At 46.2% G+C, this 16,522-nt stretch overlaps 1 long non-coding RNA gene across 1 annotated transcript; it reads right to left on the reverse strand.

The window, feature by feature from the left end:
- Positions 1 to 5,728: 5,728 nt before the first annotated feature.
- Positions 5,729 to 12,572, reverse strand: LOC138427685 (uncharacterized). Its single transcript, XR_011252135.1, has 4 exons — positions 12,400 to 12,572; positions 10,788 to 10,894; positions 9,033 to 9,166; positions 5,729 to 6,997 (listed from the first exon to the last, which is right to left on the reverse strand). It is a non-coding gene; the product is annotated as an uncharacterized lncRNA (long non-coding RNA).
- Between the last annotated feature and the right edge of the window lie 3,950 nt (positions 12,573 to 16,522).

Consider the following 16,522-nt stretch of genomic DNA (forward strand, 5'->3'; position numbering starts at 1 on the left):
CTCCATTATATTAGCTATGACAACGAATCATGTGCTGTGCGAAGTCACTTACATTGTGTCCAACTCCTTGGGATCATATGGACTAGGCCCCACCAGGCTCCTCTCTCCATGAGATTCTCTAGGCAAAGATACTGGAGGGGGTTGCCATGCTCTCCCTCAGGAGATCTTCCTGCCCCAGGGATGGAATCCATACCTCCCATGTCTCCTGCATGGGTATGTTCTGCATGTTCTTTACCATTAGAACCACCTGGGAAGCCCCAAGACACATGAACATCAGTGGATTTGGGGATCCACGGGGCATATACAGAACCATTCCTCCAACAAAACTGAAGAATGACTTTAAAATCTCAAACAAAACATGAGTATATGTGTTCACAAACTTCATGGAGCAAGGGTTTCTTCGATCTGAAAACTGGCATCGATGAAGGACTGTGTGAAGAATACTTCAAAGTCTATTTGGCAAACACAGCCTACGTTGGCTATATTTAGTCCTCAGTTGAATGGAATGTCATGAGTACTGGTCATTTCAAATAAGTAGCCTATGACGCTGTTTACACTTATTGGGACGCGTGGTATACCACATTCACACATTTCAGTAGCATTGGTGCAAAAACGATACATTTCTCAGGGGAAGCTTCTACATGGACTCCTGGGATCAGAGCTCTAACTCATACACACATACTTTTCCTTTTAAAATGATCCTGCATGATAAGCAAACAAAACACTGGATGAACACCTAGACGGTGAGCTCTGTACTAAATGATTTTAAAGCCAGTAGATGGAATGAGCTGATGAGGAAGACTACAAACGAGTCATCTTCTTCAACTTGGTCAAACTGCTCATAGTCATACAAGTGAATGAAAAGTTGAGCCTGTTGTCATTAAATCTGTTTAAAAGAAATAGAATAATAAAACAAATTAGTAAATCTTATTTTCTTAATAAACATTGTATTATTTCTGCACAGCTTTGTTACTGGCATGAATAGAATATCTACAATAATAACTTGTCACAGTGAAATGGATTCACATTCGATATCGATTCACATCTATAATTGATGCCATAGCTGTTTGATACTATTGCTTGAATGAATGCAACTTATGTGACTTCACAAACTACAAACACGACTAACATAATAGGTATTAAAAAACCTTGAGTGACATGAGCGTGAAGACTTAGTAGAGTTGCTCTCAAGAATAATGATACTATTATTCGCTCTAGCCATAGTACTGGAATCTGTACATTAACACCCCTGCAAAACAAAAGGAAAGGATAGAATAATAATAAAGGAACTTCATAACTATATTCCTACTGTAAACATTCAACACTATGTTTTCTTTTAAACTGACTTTCATATTTGGTCTACTGTAACCTCTTCTGTGTTCATTTTATGCTAAACTTATTGCTAACAGTAAAATTACCATACGAGCTCTAATTAATTTTTTTTTTTACTTGCAAAGCTACTGATAGAACCAAAGGCCAATATCTACATCAAACAGGAGAAACGGAATGGAAACTGTAAACAATTTTATGGAAGAACATTTCCGTGCTCCTATTCAGTCAAATGGGCATTCAAAAGGATGTGATTTTTCTGAAAGTTTATTTCAGAAACTTGGAATTGGATGACTGCAAACAATAAAACTAACAATATATTGATACATAATATTAATAATATACAGTGGGTCATTCTTTTTTTATTCTGCCACAGCTAACAGACAGAAAGTCAGTTGTCATAACTACTACTAACATAAGACCCTCACCGATAAGTGAAGATATATAGGAAAATCCATAATAGCTCTAAAAACCATCAAAGATAAAATGGTAATTAAAAAATACACTGACAGTTTAGCTGGTATAAGAAACAGGATGATTATGAAAGCAAAGCCAACAATCATGGATAGGCCATGGAAGCCCGTGGCTGTCACCAGTGTTGACTTATATCCTTCATCTGAGGTTGTTAAAAGCGCTTGGTAAAATCCAGAGGTTTGCAGCAGTGGTAACCTCCTGAACAGACTGAAATAAAAAGGGTTTCCAGAATATCCTGATGATTTCCATCTACTAGGCTGTGATGAGCTCAAGCAATGCATACTCCAGAGGACAGAAGACAGACAGGTTGGGAACACGTCTACTGCACTTACGGAGAAAGGGAATGTTGCTGCTCAGCCTAGTACAAGTGTAGAAGCAACACCTTGGTGATTCGACCTTTAAAGACTCGATACATATGAGAACGACTGGTATGAATAAACCTTCAGAAGTGCTTTCTCAGACCTCCTCCCATCATAAGCACAAGCATAATGAAAACGCTGAGTTTTCATGGTCTCACCCAAAATAAGACTCACTTATGGCTTTGCTTTGAGAATAGTTGAACTACTCATTGTTCAAGAGAAATGATCCTTTCTTCTCTGAAGATTTGTGAATCATTCACAGGGTGTGGTGAATAAACTACTTAAGGGTCTAATACATAAAAATGCAATAGGCTAAGCACAGAGATGTTTTTCTCCCTTTCTCAAAGGATGGAACATTTTGTATTTGCACTGATTTTATGTCTTGACTTCATGTACAATTATATACTGATTTTTTTAGTTGACATACAATAGGACTAAAAATATTGATATAATACTGATAACTCATGTTGGTATGTGTGGTTGTCACATAGGATTCACAGGAGATTTAAATTCACAGTTGTCAACGTAAAGGATGAATGCTATTTAGCTTCTTCGTGAATCTAGACCACGAATGAAGAGTTTTCCTCAACATATTTCACTGAGAGAAATACAAGGATGATAGGCATAATACTATGCTTCGACTCATGGATATCTAAGCATTGCTCACAATACAGATCTGATTTTCAACATCAGGGTTCTTTCAGTGTCCTTGAACAGCATTTGTTTTTCTGTATACAGAAGAAAAAACTCATGAGTATCAAACTGGTTCACATAAAACATGTGTATGAATTGTTATCTTCCTGAACCAGGGATCAAACCCACATCACTTCCCCCTCCTGCACTGGTAGGCAGATTTTTTATTTATCAACTGTGCCACCTAGGAATCGACATACATTTCAAGGACCACTGCCATCAGCTTCTACTGTTCATGACCAAAGTAGGAGAAACAACATTGGAAGAAGTACTCATAAGGGTACTCATAGGAAGTACTCATAAGTCAAGGAACTGTTATACTGGGTACTCTCGTTGTTACTGGGACAAGTCAGTTCCTCCGATGATGATGGGTATAACTGAAAAATTATTACAAATGCATGGGCTGCGATGTCTACGTGATAAATGTGTTCCTCTTATACTATTGCTTCAGGGATGCCTACTTCAGCATGAAGGAATGCACTTCAAGGGATGCCCGCTATTCCAGCTCAAGCAACAGATAGTGAAGTGCAGATCATTGTCCTTTGTTGAAAATAATCAGCACTTTGTCAACATAGGGAACATGCCAGAGGGACCCTTGGGATGGAACTCTAAAAACAGGTTGGGCCCTCTTTTTGCCAAGCCCTGCGATAAAATACAAATCAGAAAAAGAAAAATAGCATCGGTTTTGTCAGGACTTCCTCATCTTTTCTTTCTCGGTAGCAGGAAGCAGACATTGAGGCCAGAGGACTGCAGGATTTCATTGTGAACTAACGTTGGGTGGGGTGGAAGCTCATCACTCTAGTAAGAATGTGGTTCAATAAAATGGAATTTCATTCACTTCATGGACATAGAGTTCTATAATCCTTCATTAAGGAATTCAATAAGCTATATTTCCTTACACCTTCACAATCTCTTGGTTTACGAGAACATCAATTGCTAGTCCAGCACTTATACAATGAGTGTTACAGGTAGTATGAATGTATAAATGATGATGAGCAATGACAGGAAGTTTATTTAATCTCTGTTTGAATTCTTGATTTTTTATATAATTTTTTATAATATCCTTACAGATGTGAATATTTTACTGACATGTATAAATACACGTTGAGTAGTGCTATGATAACTCATAGTGTTGGCACAATAAATATCATGGTTACTATGTGCTTTTCATATATTCCTTTTGAGATTCTCTTCCATTATACATTATCATAAGATATTTAATAGTTTCCTAAACTGTACAGTAGGTCCTTGTGGCTTCTTTTATATATAGTAATGTACTTGTTAATAATTCAAACAAAAACTGGTACACAAATACTCATAGTGACATTCACAATAGCTCAAAGGTAGAACTCATTCAAGTGTCCGTTGGTGGGAGACTGAATATGCAACACAAGGTATATTCAGAAGCTTGAACGGTATTCCACCATACGAAAAAGTACATTAAATGGTGCTGCCACTCTGCAAGACATTACAGAAATGACTCCAAAACAAACACATGGAATAAATACATAGTTCGATTCCAATTCAAGCTATGTACCCAAAAGGATTGGGAAAGGGGGCTGAAAAAATGGATACTTCTTCCGTCATACTCACAACAGCATGATTCACACTGGCAAACAAACAGAAGTGATCTAAGTGTCCATGGCAGCCAATTCCATAAACAAACTGTGGTATACACACAATGGAATCTGATTCGGCCCTTCAAAGTCAGTAATTCTGACAATGCGACAATGTGGACAAACCTTATGGTCATTAGATCATGTGAAATAAACCAGACCAAGAAAAGACAAACGTTCTGTGATTCCACTCATATGAGATATCCAAACAAGTCAAATCTGTCAGAAATAGCAGAGAGTGATTCCGACCGATCGAAAAGAGTTCATGTTTCATGGACCTCAGTTTCCCTTGGAAAAACTGACTTCCCGTGATATCTCCAAAACCAATTAGACAAATAATTGGAAGCTATATCCAGTCAAATGAATGTAGACATAATGTTATATACAGTGTACACCAAACTCACTCAAACTTCTTAACAGACAAAAGGCAAAACTGTATCTATGGTACCTCAGCTTAGCTTAAAACTGTATCTACAGTACCTCACTTCTGCTTATAAAATTTAACAACAACAACAACAACACACTAAAGTCTATCCAAAAAAGGATATAAAACATATATAACATTAACTTTAAAGAATTAGACATTTAAACTGTGAAAAACCTTATTCACAAAACTTAAACACAAGCCACAGGAAAATATATTTATAAAATACATATCTGATAAAGGATTGTACTCCAAATATACCAAAAAATCTAGAACAATCTCATAAAAAATGTATACACCTAAACACCTGGCCTACAAAAATATAAAGATAGCAAATAAGCCTATCAAAAAGACTCAAAATCACATATCATTAGGAAATTACAAACTAAAATAACAGTGAGGTAGCACTGCACACCTATTAGATCCAGTAAACTCAAAAAAAAAAAACGGGGGTAGGGCACAACTTCTCCGGTGGCTCAGTGGTAAAGAATCTGCCTGACAATGCAAGACACTCTAGTTTGATCCCTTACCCCAGAAGATCCCACATGCCACAGAGAAACATAGCTGGATTTTTCCACAGCTAAACAAAGCTCACCTGTGACCTGAATACTATATGGCTAGCACTTACTAAACAGCTTTGAAAACGTCCAGACAAAAAGTATCACATGATTATATACAACAGCTCTACTTGTAATAACTAAAAACTTTCAAATATCAGGATGTCTTCAGTAGATGACAGTGTAAACAAATGGGGATACATCCAAAGTGAAGGGGAGCAAATGCTACCACAAAATATACCACCTCAGCATGAGAATTAGTGGGACCCAATTAACTTTTTTTTTTAGAGGACACATGATCATCTCTGAAACCCAAGTTCAAGACAGCTCTTCTGTGAGTCACATTTACCAGAGAAATCTCATTTCAAAGGAATCCTCTCTATATGCCAGATAGAAGGATGAGACACAGTCTTTTGAAACTCTTTTTTCTTTTCTATCGATAGGGAAAGCTAAGCCGTAAATCTGCACAACAACCATACCCTTCCTTTCCTTTGGTTGTATCTGTAAAATATTTGTTTCTTTTTTAATTTGGCTGCGCCAGGTCAACCTTCATTGAGGTAAGCCAGATATTTAGCTACAACATGCAAATTCTCCTTTGTGGCATGGGAGATCTAGCTCTTGGATCAGGGAATGAACCTGGGCCTCCTTCTTTGGGAGTGTCCAGTCTCAGCCACTGGACCACCAGAAAGTGCCTGTTTTGTTTTCAGATGAAGATGGAATCTAAGGTGATATCTTGGGCCATTTCAGTCACTGACTCAGTTTCCTGAGTTTCTCCAAAGCACGCACAAGGTGCACATTATTAAACTGGTTTGCAAAACAAGAAAAGGTTGTCTGCTACAACACTGTATGCTTACAAATATCTAAATGGTAAATGGCATATTATTTATTTTTAATTACTATGGGGGGGGGGGGAGAAAGAATGCAGGATTCATACATGTTACCACATGAATAAATATTAAAACCATCTTCAGTGAAAAAGAAATCCACATAGAAAAGGCCACCCAGAACCCTTATTCACCATGTCTGCTTTCAATCCATCAAGTTTGTCCAAATAACTGAAAATCTCAGTAACACTCTAAATAAAGAAAAAAGGATGACGATGGAAACAAAAGATATATTCATACACTTGAACAATTGCTAAAAGTGGAAGTGGGGCAGTGGATTACATTATAATGTAGGTACCATATGATTTCCTGATTTTGGAGATTATGTGCTGGTTCTGCAGAAGGTACCCATTTTGGATAAAACACATAGAGTATTTTAGATGATGTGGCAAATGCTAGCACTTGTTCCCATTGCTAGGCATTTTCTGTACATTTTAAATGACTGGAAAGTATACTAGGTTTCAAAACAACCATGTCAATACCACAAAAGAAATTTAGAGCAGACAGGCAGGAAACTTTCTGATACAGGCCAAGACTTACCCAGATGAAGTTCAAGGGAAGCTGCGATGCTCACTGCCCGTGAAGGAGTCCACGTGGAATGAAGAAGTAGTGTGGGAAGTCTATTAGTAACCACCATGTCTTGGGTCCTCTGGATGACCTACTGCAGGAGAAACAGATCTTACAGATAAAATGTTCCACATCACTTCACAAAAAGTTGTTAGACTACATTCAGTAAAGCTGAATCATTTTGGATTAATTTACAATCATAAAATACTACCCTTTACAGTCCAAAAATCACTTGCATTTCTATACACTAATAACAATCAGAAAAAAATATTAAGAAAATCCCACTTAAATAAAACATCTAGCAACAAACTTAATCAAGAACATAAAAAACCAGTAGTCAGAAAACTAGAAGGCACTGATAAAGAAACCAAAGAAAATACAAACACACAGAAAATTATTCCACGCTCATGCACTGGAACAATGAGGAATTAAAAGGTCCATTCCAACCAAAGTCATCAACAAATACACGGACTGCAATCACAAAATAATATTCAATGGCATTTTTCACAGAAATAGAAATATTCCTAATATTAGGCTGCTACTGTTGAACAGGACCTTAAACGGCCAAAAAGACTCTGAGAAAGAGGAACACAGCTGGAGGCATCTTCCTATCCCTCTTCAAACTACATCACGGAGCTGTAGTGACCACCACAGTGAGGAACTGGCAGGAACACAGACACATGGACTCCAGGAGAGAATAGAGAGCCCAGAAACGAACCCACCTGTACATGGTCAGTTCCTGAAAATCAAACCAGGAACGAGCGAAGAGGAAAGGACAGTCTTCTCAAGAAACAGTGACAGGAAAATGGCCACCTACACGGAAGAACATCAGTGTTCATCCTCTACATCATCTAAGGCAAATCTAACTGAAAACCCACCGCTTTGCACACGGAGCTCTTTCCCCCTGAGTCCTCTGAGATGGACCTCCAGTCAGCCCTCAGCTGGACACAGGAAACGTCTACTCCATCCTCATTTTTCGCTCTTGCAGCGCCTCCCTGCTGGTGGGCACTGAGGCAACCCTGCTCCTCTCAGCCTGGATGCAGCCCTGTTATCCAGAAGCCTGAGCCCCGATGGTCCTGAGGAGACAAAGCTCCCGCCAGCTGCTCACGGAGCAGAGTCTAAAGGCAAAGCGTCCTGCGCCCGCGGGTCAGAGGGGCCTTTGGCGCCCCCTGCGGGCCACAAGAGAAGAGCGGGCAGCCCGGTGCTCACAGACCTCAGAGGGCTCACCCAGAAGCAGCTCTGCTGCGAGCACTCAGACTGGAAGCCCAAACTGAAATGGAGCAGAATAGCTCCATGACCCTCCGCAAAACATGGCTAAGGAACAATCAGAGCCTGCATGGAATGCAGCCATAAAAAGGAACACATTTGAGTTTGTTCTAATAAAGGGGAGGGAAGTCAGTCAAAGAGAGAAAAACATGGAATCTAGAAGGATGGTACTGACGAGTCTGTTCACAGAGCAGCAATGGAGGTGCAGACATAGAGAACAGACTTACAGACGAGGGTGGGGAACAAGAGGGAGAGGGTGAGATGAATGGAGAGAGCAGCATGGATGCAGGTACACCTACATTTGTAAATAGACAACCAATGGGAATTTGCTGTATGATTCAGGGAACTCAAACTGGGGCTCAGTAGTAACCTGGAGAGGTGGGAATGCGTGCGAGGTGGGAGGGAGATTCAAGAGCAAGAGGACATAGGTACACCTAATGTGGATGTATGACAAATCAAACCAATATTGTAAAGCAATGATCAATCAACTAAAAAGAAATAACTTTTAAAAAATCTGAACATAAACACAAACTTTGCAACAAGGTAACTCCATTTTAAAAACTATAGAATTTTAGAAAACTACTAAAGTTCTACATGACCTTTGGTCTGGTAATCAGGTCTAACATACACAAAACAAGCCAACTTACCAAATTATGAATATAAATTAGTTAAAACATTGCCTTTTATCATTTCATACATTTACCCCGTGGAGGACCTTACTCAAGAGAACCAAAAACAAACTGTTAAATGAACCACGGACCACCCACCCTGGCCAGGCAACAGAGAAAAGAAAACACTTGCAGGAGTCATCTTACAACAGGAGGCCCTGGGAAGGAACAAGGAACGAACAAGCTACCACCAACCAGAATTCTGGAGAGGTCAGGTGATGGGAGGCTCCAGTTCAGAGGTCCTACCAACCTCCCAGGATCCACATTGCTGGAATCCATCTCAGCTGAGTGATGCGTGTGCCCCCAAGAGAGATCCCAATTCAGAATGCCTGGCAAGAGACAAACCAGAAATTAACCCAATGACCATAAAACCTGAGACTGTGAGCCACGTGACAGAGTGGTTCTCTCCGTTTCCCTCACCCTCCTGCCCTCCACCCCGGCAGCCCTTCCCAATAAAGCCTCTCGCTTGGACAGCACTCCTCTCCTCAGACAACTCATTGCCCAGTGTCAGACAAGAACTCACTCTCAAGCCCTGGGAAGGGATCCCCCTTCCTTCATCAAAAGCAATATCCAGGAGAAAATATCTTCAAAACGTTATCTTGTAGAGAAGGAAATGGCAATGGCAGCCCGCTCCAGTACCATTGCCTGGAGAATCCCATGGACAGAGAAGCCTGGTAGGCTGCAACCCCGGGGTCACTAAGAGACGGACACGACTTCACTGAGTGACTTCACTTTCACTTTTCACTTTCATGCACTGGAGAAGGACATGGCAACCCACTCCAGTGTTCTTGCCTGGAGAATCCCAGGGACAGAGGAGCCTGGTAGGCTGCTGTCTATGGGGTCGCGCAGAGTCAGGCACGACTGAAGCGACGCAGCCGCAGCAGCAGCAGCAGCAGCAGCAGAGAAGGAAATGGCACCACCTACAGTACTCTGGTCTCAGAAATCCCAGGGATAGAGGAGCTTGGTGGGCTACAGTCCAAAAGCAGGGCATTTCTGATGGGAGGAAACAGTCCCAGGGAAGCTGAGCTGCTCACCAAAGGCCCCAGAGCTTTGGATAGCACACCAGAGCTGGGGCTGAGGATTCCCAGCTGCCATGCCTCTTGATCCTGGCCTCTTTCACTAGATACATGTGTGGAAAACTAGAATCTAAAATATGCCCTGGTGGTTCCATAGTAAAGAATCCACCTGCCAGTGCTGGAGATGCATGTGCGATCCCTACGATGGGAAGATCCCACATCCTATGGAGTCTGTGTGCCACAACAGCCGAACCTGTGCTCTAGATCCTGGAAGCCACGATGCCGAGTTCACATGCTGCAGCCACTGAAGCCCGTGAGCCTGTGCCCCTCAACAAGAGGAGACACTGCAGTGAGAAGCCTGCAAACCACTAGTTATGGCCCATGCTCACCAAAACTAGAGAAAAGCCCACACACAAAGATGCAACACAGCCAACAATCAATAAAACTGTTTTCCTAAAAAAATGCATATCTGACAAAGAAACTGTACTCAAATTGTCCAAGAACACTAGAGCAAACAAGCCCATTCATAATTGGTAGTGACTGAAATAGGCCACTGAGGGTATACTGATAGTAAACTATCATAGAAAAACATACTCAAGATACTGGTGCAATGCATGCAGAGCCCCCTTTGAAAGACAATCTGACAGGTTTTTTTTTTTCAGTAACCACATGGGACAAGCACTGAATTCTGTGTATGACAAGCGGTGGAAGCCAGGTATCTTACCATTGGAAGGCAAAGTTACAGATAAACAAAAGGAAACGTTACAATGTCCATGTCGTGGTGGATCAGGTTGGAGACATCACAAATTACCTTTAACTGAATATGTTCAAAGGTGAGCATATTGAGCTCCTACATGTATGTTTTAAATATCATTCTCTAATAAAAGGGAACAGGAAACATCTCTGATGGCCCAGTGGTAAAGAATCTGCCTACCGATGCAGGGAACACGGGTTCAATCCCTGTGTAGAAGATTCCACACACCCAGGGACAACGAAGCCCTTGAACAACTCTTGAAGTTTGCATGCTCCAGAGCCCAAGTTCTGCAAACAGAGAAAGCACTGCAATGAGAAGCCATGGCACAGCAACTAGAGGGTAGCCTCTGCTCACTACAACTAGACAAACGAGCAATAAAGACCCAGCACAGTCAAAAATAATGTAATGTTAATAAAGGGACAGTTCTTTGAAGAAATGACTGAGACTAGGGGTGAGACTGTAAATATATGAGCCAGGGTCATCTTAAATTATGAGAAATTAAAGAAACTAAAGACAACTATCAAGCTGTCCAAACTGATACAAATGAATGATGACACAGTGTTATCTGTATACACCAGCAAATAACAATCTGAAAGGGAATTTAAACAAACAATTCCCTTTCAATCATATCAACAGTAATAAAAGACTTTGCTATGGACAGAATGAGGATGACAAGACTGGCACACTGGAAATGATACATGATTGCTGAAAAATACCCTAAAGACATGGACAGATACTCCATAGTGATGAAAAGGCTTCAGTTGGCAATACCGTGGAAGGCATCTTCAATCTGAAATGAAGATTCAATATGAATTACAAAAGGCTGAAACGTGGCTGCTAAACCACAAAAGATGCCAGCATTCTCGGCCTCCAGAGAATTCAATCCAGGGCAAGTGAAGAAGCTTGATGGCTCAGAGGTTTTCTGTTTAAAAGTTTTATTAAAGTATAAAAGAGATCGAGAGAGCTGCTGACATAGACATTAAAAGGGGGAAGAAAGAGTACCCCCTGCTAGTCTTTAGCCAGATGTTATAGAGCCACTAGCAGTCTGCTAATGAAAGAAAGACAATGTCTCAGAGAGTGGCACCAGGCCCCTCACCCACAGCAAGCATTGAGATAACATTGGCAGCAGATGAGTCATCCCAGGCCATAAAATGATGGACATGAATCTTGAAGAAAGGCAGATTTCCAAGCAAATATATAGTTTCATTCACATAGATTAAGAGAACAAGGTATGAGTAAAACATACTGGTTTGTCAAGTCGTTTCTGAGCCTTTAGGGGGAAGTGACCTGAAGACAGAGCCTTGGGTAAATACATAGCACATTAGCATACCTTAAGACAAACATTTCCATAAGAAAAATGCATTGCTTAGTTCCAGGTTTGAGAAAAGTTAAATTCAGGTGGAGCCAGGAGTGGTCATGGCAACACAGAATTTTCAGAGAAACCTCCTTTTAAATTTGTATCAAGATGGAGAAAAAAAAATGCAGCACTCTTTTGTCTCCTCCTGCCTCTTAAGACAGAGAAAAAAACGTCTGACACTTGCAGTCTATTTTCTCTGGCTGGAGACCCCTGGCCTTCCTGCCTGTTATCCTCTCCAGGCCTGTAGGAAGCAACACACTAGGCTGCTTGGGAAAACCGCGCGGGTCTGAGCTTTATGCAAAGGGGTAAAGCGGCAAAACCCTTGGCCCCAAAGGCGAGGCTTTTCTGCGACCGCCATTTTAGTCGGCTCCGAGACTGCAAACAAAGAGGGCAGAATACATGGTTCCCTGCTCCACCCAGTCCGAGTTCCCTTACCTGTGGCCCACAGCCCTGCGCTCTACTCGCTGGATGCCAATCGACGGGGACCCAGGAGCCCACGAAACGAGCATTCCCAGCTGCAATGGCGAGCCCTGAGAGCACAACTGGGAAGCCTGGCCCCCGACGCGCCGCCATGTTCATCCCGCCCCAGACCCGCTCACGTGAGCCGCGCTCCTGACCAGCCGCCCAGGCTCGCCCCGCCCCCGACGCGCTCACGGTGCGCCCCACCCCCACGCCCCCTTCCAGGACAGGCCCGCGGGACCGCGACTGCCTCCAGGTGAAACACAAGGACAAGCAAATCCACCCCACCGAGACAATCCAAGCTTTTTCTCAGCTGATCTGTCTATGATTTAGGGATAAAACTATGACTATAGAAAGCAAAGATGACCTAGGACAGCCATGATAGTCTATAGAGCCAGACCCTGGCGGGCAGAGGCTTGAAGAGGGTCCGGGAGCTCTGTCAGAACAGCAAGCCTCTGTAGCGTAGCGGTTGGGTGCGCTGGTGAGCAGGCAGACGATGGTCTGTAAGTCAGGAGTTCAAGTCTGCAGCTTAACTCTTTTGCTCTTAGGGGGCGGGGGACAGCAACAGGCGGGACTTAGACCAGAAACGTTTATTTTTATTTTAGAGGTTTATTGTTTAGCTTAGGGTTAGGGTTCGGGCAACCCCCCAACTTGTTCAGGTTCGGGTTCAGGGTTAGGGTTAGAATTTGGGGATCCCCCCTCTTCTAAGAGTTCGGGTTTGGGTTAGGGTTCATGTCAGGGTCAGGGTTCGGGTTACGGTTAGGGTTAGCATTAGTGTTGGGGTTACAGCTTAAAGTGAGCCCTAATAGGGCCCATAGTTCTTTATTAGCCTGCCCTGGCGGGCCGAGGCTTGAAGAGGGTTCGGGAGCCCTGCTGAAAGCAGTAAGCCTCTGTAGCATAGGGGTTAGGCGGGCCAGTAGGCAGGCAGACTATGGCCTCTAAATCAGGAGTTCAAGTCTCTAGTCTGACCTTTTCGCTTTTAAGGGGCAGGGGACTGCAAGAGCCAGGGCTTAGACCAGAAAATTTTTTTATTTTAGAGGTTTATTGTTAAGCTTAGGGTTAGGGTTCGGGCAACCCCCCCCCACTTGTTAGGGTTCGGGTTCAGGTTAGAATTCGGGGACCCCCCTCTTCTTAGAGTTCGGGGCGTTACCATTAGGGTTATAGGTTAAAGTGAGGGCTAAGAGGGTCCATAGTTCTTTATTAGCCTGCCCTGGTGGGCTGAGGCTTGAAGAATGCCTGGGAGGCTGACTCGTGGGCGCCCAGCAGCTGCCTCACACACGTAGCTTCCCTAGCCCTCTGCTCCCCAGCAGGGGGGTGTGCAGCTGGTTGGGGCCTGCCCCTGCCTGTCTGGGCTCCCGCCCACAGCCCCAGCTCAGGGGGAGCAGCCCCTGAGCCAAGACCTGCAGCAGGAACAGAGCGTGCCCCCCCCCCCCCCCGGAAGCCAAGTGAACAGCATGCGGGGAAAAGAGCCTACTCCAGGGAAGAAAGGCAGCCCAGCCGCGTGAGGAAGCCCAGCCGCGAGCAGCTGCAAGCCCTGCTTGGGCGGAGCCCAGTGCGACTTCAGTACCACAGAGATTCAGCTCTCGTTAGGGGCCCGATCTAGCAGAGTTACTGGCGGGAGGTTGCTCTGCCCTGGGCAAGCCTTGCCCAGACTTGCATCGCTGCTAGGCTTCCTGCCCAGGAAGGAGCATGCTGCGCGAGGCTGGGAGACGCCACTGGCGCCTTCCTGGCCTCAGTTCCTCTTCTGCCTTGCCTTTGCACCAAAGCCCCAGGCCTCCTTGGGGAGGGCTTAGATGCCAGTGGGTTGCACACTGCCAAGGGCTCCAGCAGTGTGAGCTCTGTCAGACGGAAGGGAAGGGCAGGTGCAGGGCTCCTCCAGCGGTTGCTTGGCCGCCCAGGCTCAGCGCCTAACGGAGAGCACCAGGCTCCCAGGGCCCCTGGCTGGGGTCTGCAGCCCCGCACACCCGGAGGCTGACTCCGTGGGCGCCCAGCAAGTGCATGACAGACGTAGGTTCCCTAGCACTCTCCTCCCCAGCAGAGACATCTGCAAGTGGTTGGGGTCTGATCCTGCCTGTCTGGGTTCCCACCCACAGCACCAACTCAGGGGAAGCAGCCCCTGAGGCAAGACCTGCTGGAGGAGCCCTGCGCCCCCGCCTGATCGGCGAGTGCACAGCCAAGAGGGAAGCGAGCCACCTCGGGGAAAGAGGAGGCAGCCCAGCCCCGTCAAGCTGAAATCCCTGCTTGCCCAGGCCAAGTGTGCCTCCAGTACAGCAGAGTTCCAGCTCTGATCAGCGGCCCGATCTGGCAGAGTTCCTGGCGCGAGGCTTCTCTGCCATGGGCGAGCCTTGCCCAGACTTGCCTTGCTTTTACGCTACCTCCCCAGGAAGGAGCATGCTGCGCAAGGCTGGGAGAAGCCACTGGAGCCTTCCTGGGCTCAGCTCCGCTCCTCCCTTGCCTTTGAACCTAGGCCCCAGGGGTCCTTGGGGATTGCTTAGGGCCTGGTGGATTGCACACTGCCAAGGGCTCCAGCAGTGAGAGCTCTGTGAGAGGGAAGGGAAAGGTAAGTGCAGGAATCCTCGAGCGGTTGCTTGGCAGCCAAGACTCAGCGGCTCACGAAGAGCACCAGGCTCCCAGGGCCCCTGGCTGGGGTCTGCAGCCCCGCACACCTGGAGGCTGACTCCGTGGGCGCCCAGCAAGTGCATGACAGACGTAGATTCCCTAGCACTCTCCTCCCCAGCACAGACATGTGCCGGTGGTTCGGGCCTGATCCTGCAAGTCTGGGTCCCGCCCACAGCCCCAACTCAGGGAAGCAGCCCCTGAGGCAAGACCTGCTGGAGGAGCCCAGCTACCTCGCCTGATTGGCGAGTGCACAGCCAGCAGGGAAGCGAGCCTCCTCGGGGGAAGAGGAGGCTGCCCAGCCCCTTCAGGCTGAAAGCCCTGCTTGCCCGAGCGAAGTGTGCCTCTGCCTGGGCTCCCGCCCCCAGCCCCAGCTCAGGGCAAGCAGCCCCTGAGCCAAGACCTGCAGGAGGGGCAGAGCGCCCCCGCCTGGAAGCCGAGTGAACAGCAGGGGGAGGCCAGCCTCCTCCAGGGAAGAAGAGGCAGCCCAGCCGCGTGTGGCTCTAGCCCTACTTGGCTGGGCCCCAGTGCGCCTCCAGTACGGCAGAGCTCCAGCTCTGCTCAGAGGCCCGATCTGGCATAGTTGCTGGCACGAGGATGCTCTGCTCTGGGCGAGCCTTGCCCAGACTTGGCTCGCTGATAGGCTTCCTGCCCAGGAAGGAGCAGGCTGCACGAGGCTGGGAGATGCCGCTGGCGCCTTCCTGGTGTCAGCTCCGCTCCTGCCTTGCCTTTGCACCTTGGCCCCAGGAGTCCTTGGCAAGGGCTTAGGGGCCGGTGGCTTGCACACTGCCAAGGGCTCCAGCAGTGAGAGCTCTGTGAGAGGGAAGGGAAGGGCAAGTGCAGCGCTCCTCCAGCGGTTCCTTGGCCGACCAGACTCAGCGCCTCACGGAGACCACCAGGCTCCCAGGGCCCCTGGCTGGGGTCTGCAGCCCCTCACACCCGGAGGCTGATTCCGTGGGCGCCCAGCAAGTGCATGACAGACGTAGGTTCCCTAGCACTCTCCTCCCCAGCACAGACATGTGCCGGTGGTTCGGGCCTGATCCTGCGTGTCTGGGTTCCCGCCCACAGCCCCAACTCAGGGGAAGCAGCCCCTGAGGCAAGACCTGCTGGAGGAGCCCTGCTCCCCCGTCTGATTGGCGAGTGCACAGCCAGCAGGGAAGCGAGCCTCCTCGGGGGAAGAGGAGGCAGCCCAGCCCCGTCAAGCTGAAAGCCGTGCTCGCCGGAGCCAAGTGGGCCTCCAGAACAGCAGAGCTCCAGCTCTGCTCAGAGGCCCGATCTGGCAGAGTTCCTGGCGCAAGGCTTCTCTGCCATGGGCGAGCCTTGCCCAGACTTCCCTTGCTTTTAGGCACCCTCCCCAGGAAGGAGCAGGCTGCGCGAGGCTGGGAGATGCCACTGGCGCATTCCTGGCCTCAGATCCACTCCTGCCTTGCCTTTGCACCTAGGCCCCAGGCTTCCTTGGGGAGTGCTTAGGGGCTTGTGGGTT

This window comes from Ovis canadensis, chromosome 22 (assembly GCF_042477335.2).
Source record: "Ovis canadensis isolate MfBH-ARS-UI-01 breed Bighorn chromosome 22, ARS-UI_OviCan_v2, whole genome shotgun sequence".
Classification (NCBI taxonomy): Eukaryota; Metazoa; Chordata; class Mammalia; order Artiodactyla; family Bovidae; genus Ovis; species Ovis canadensis.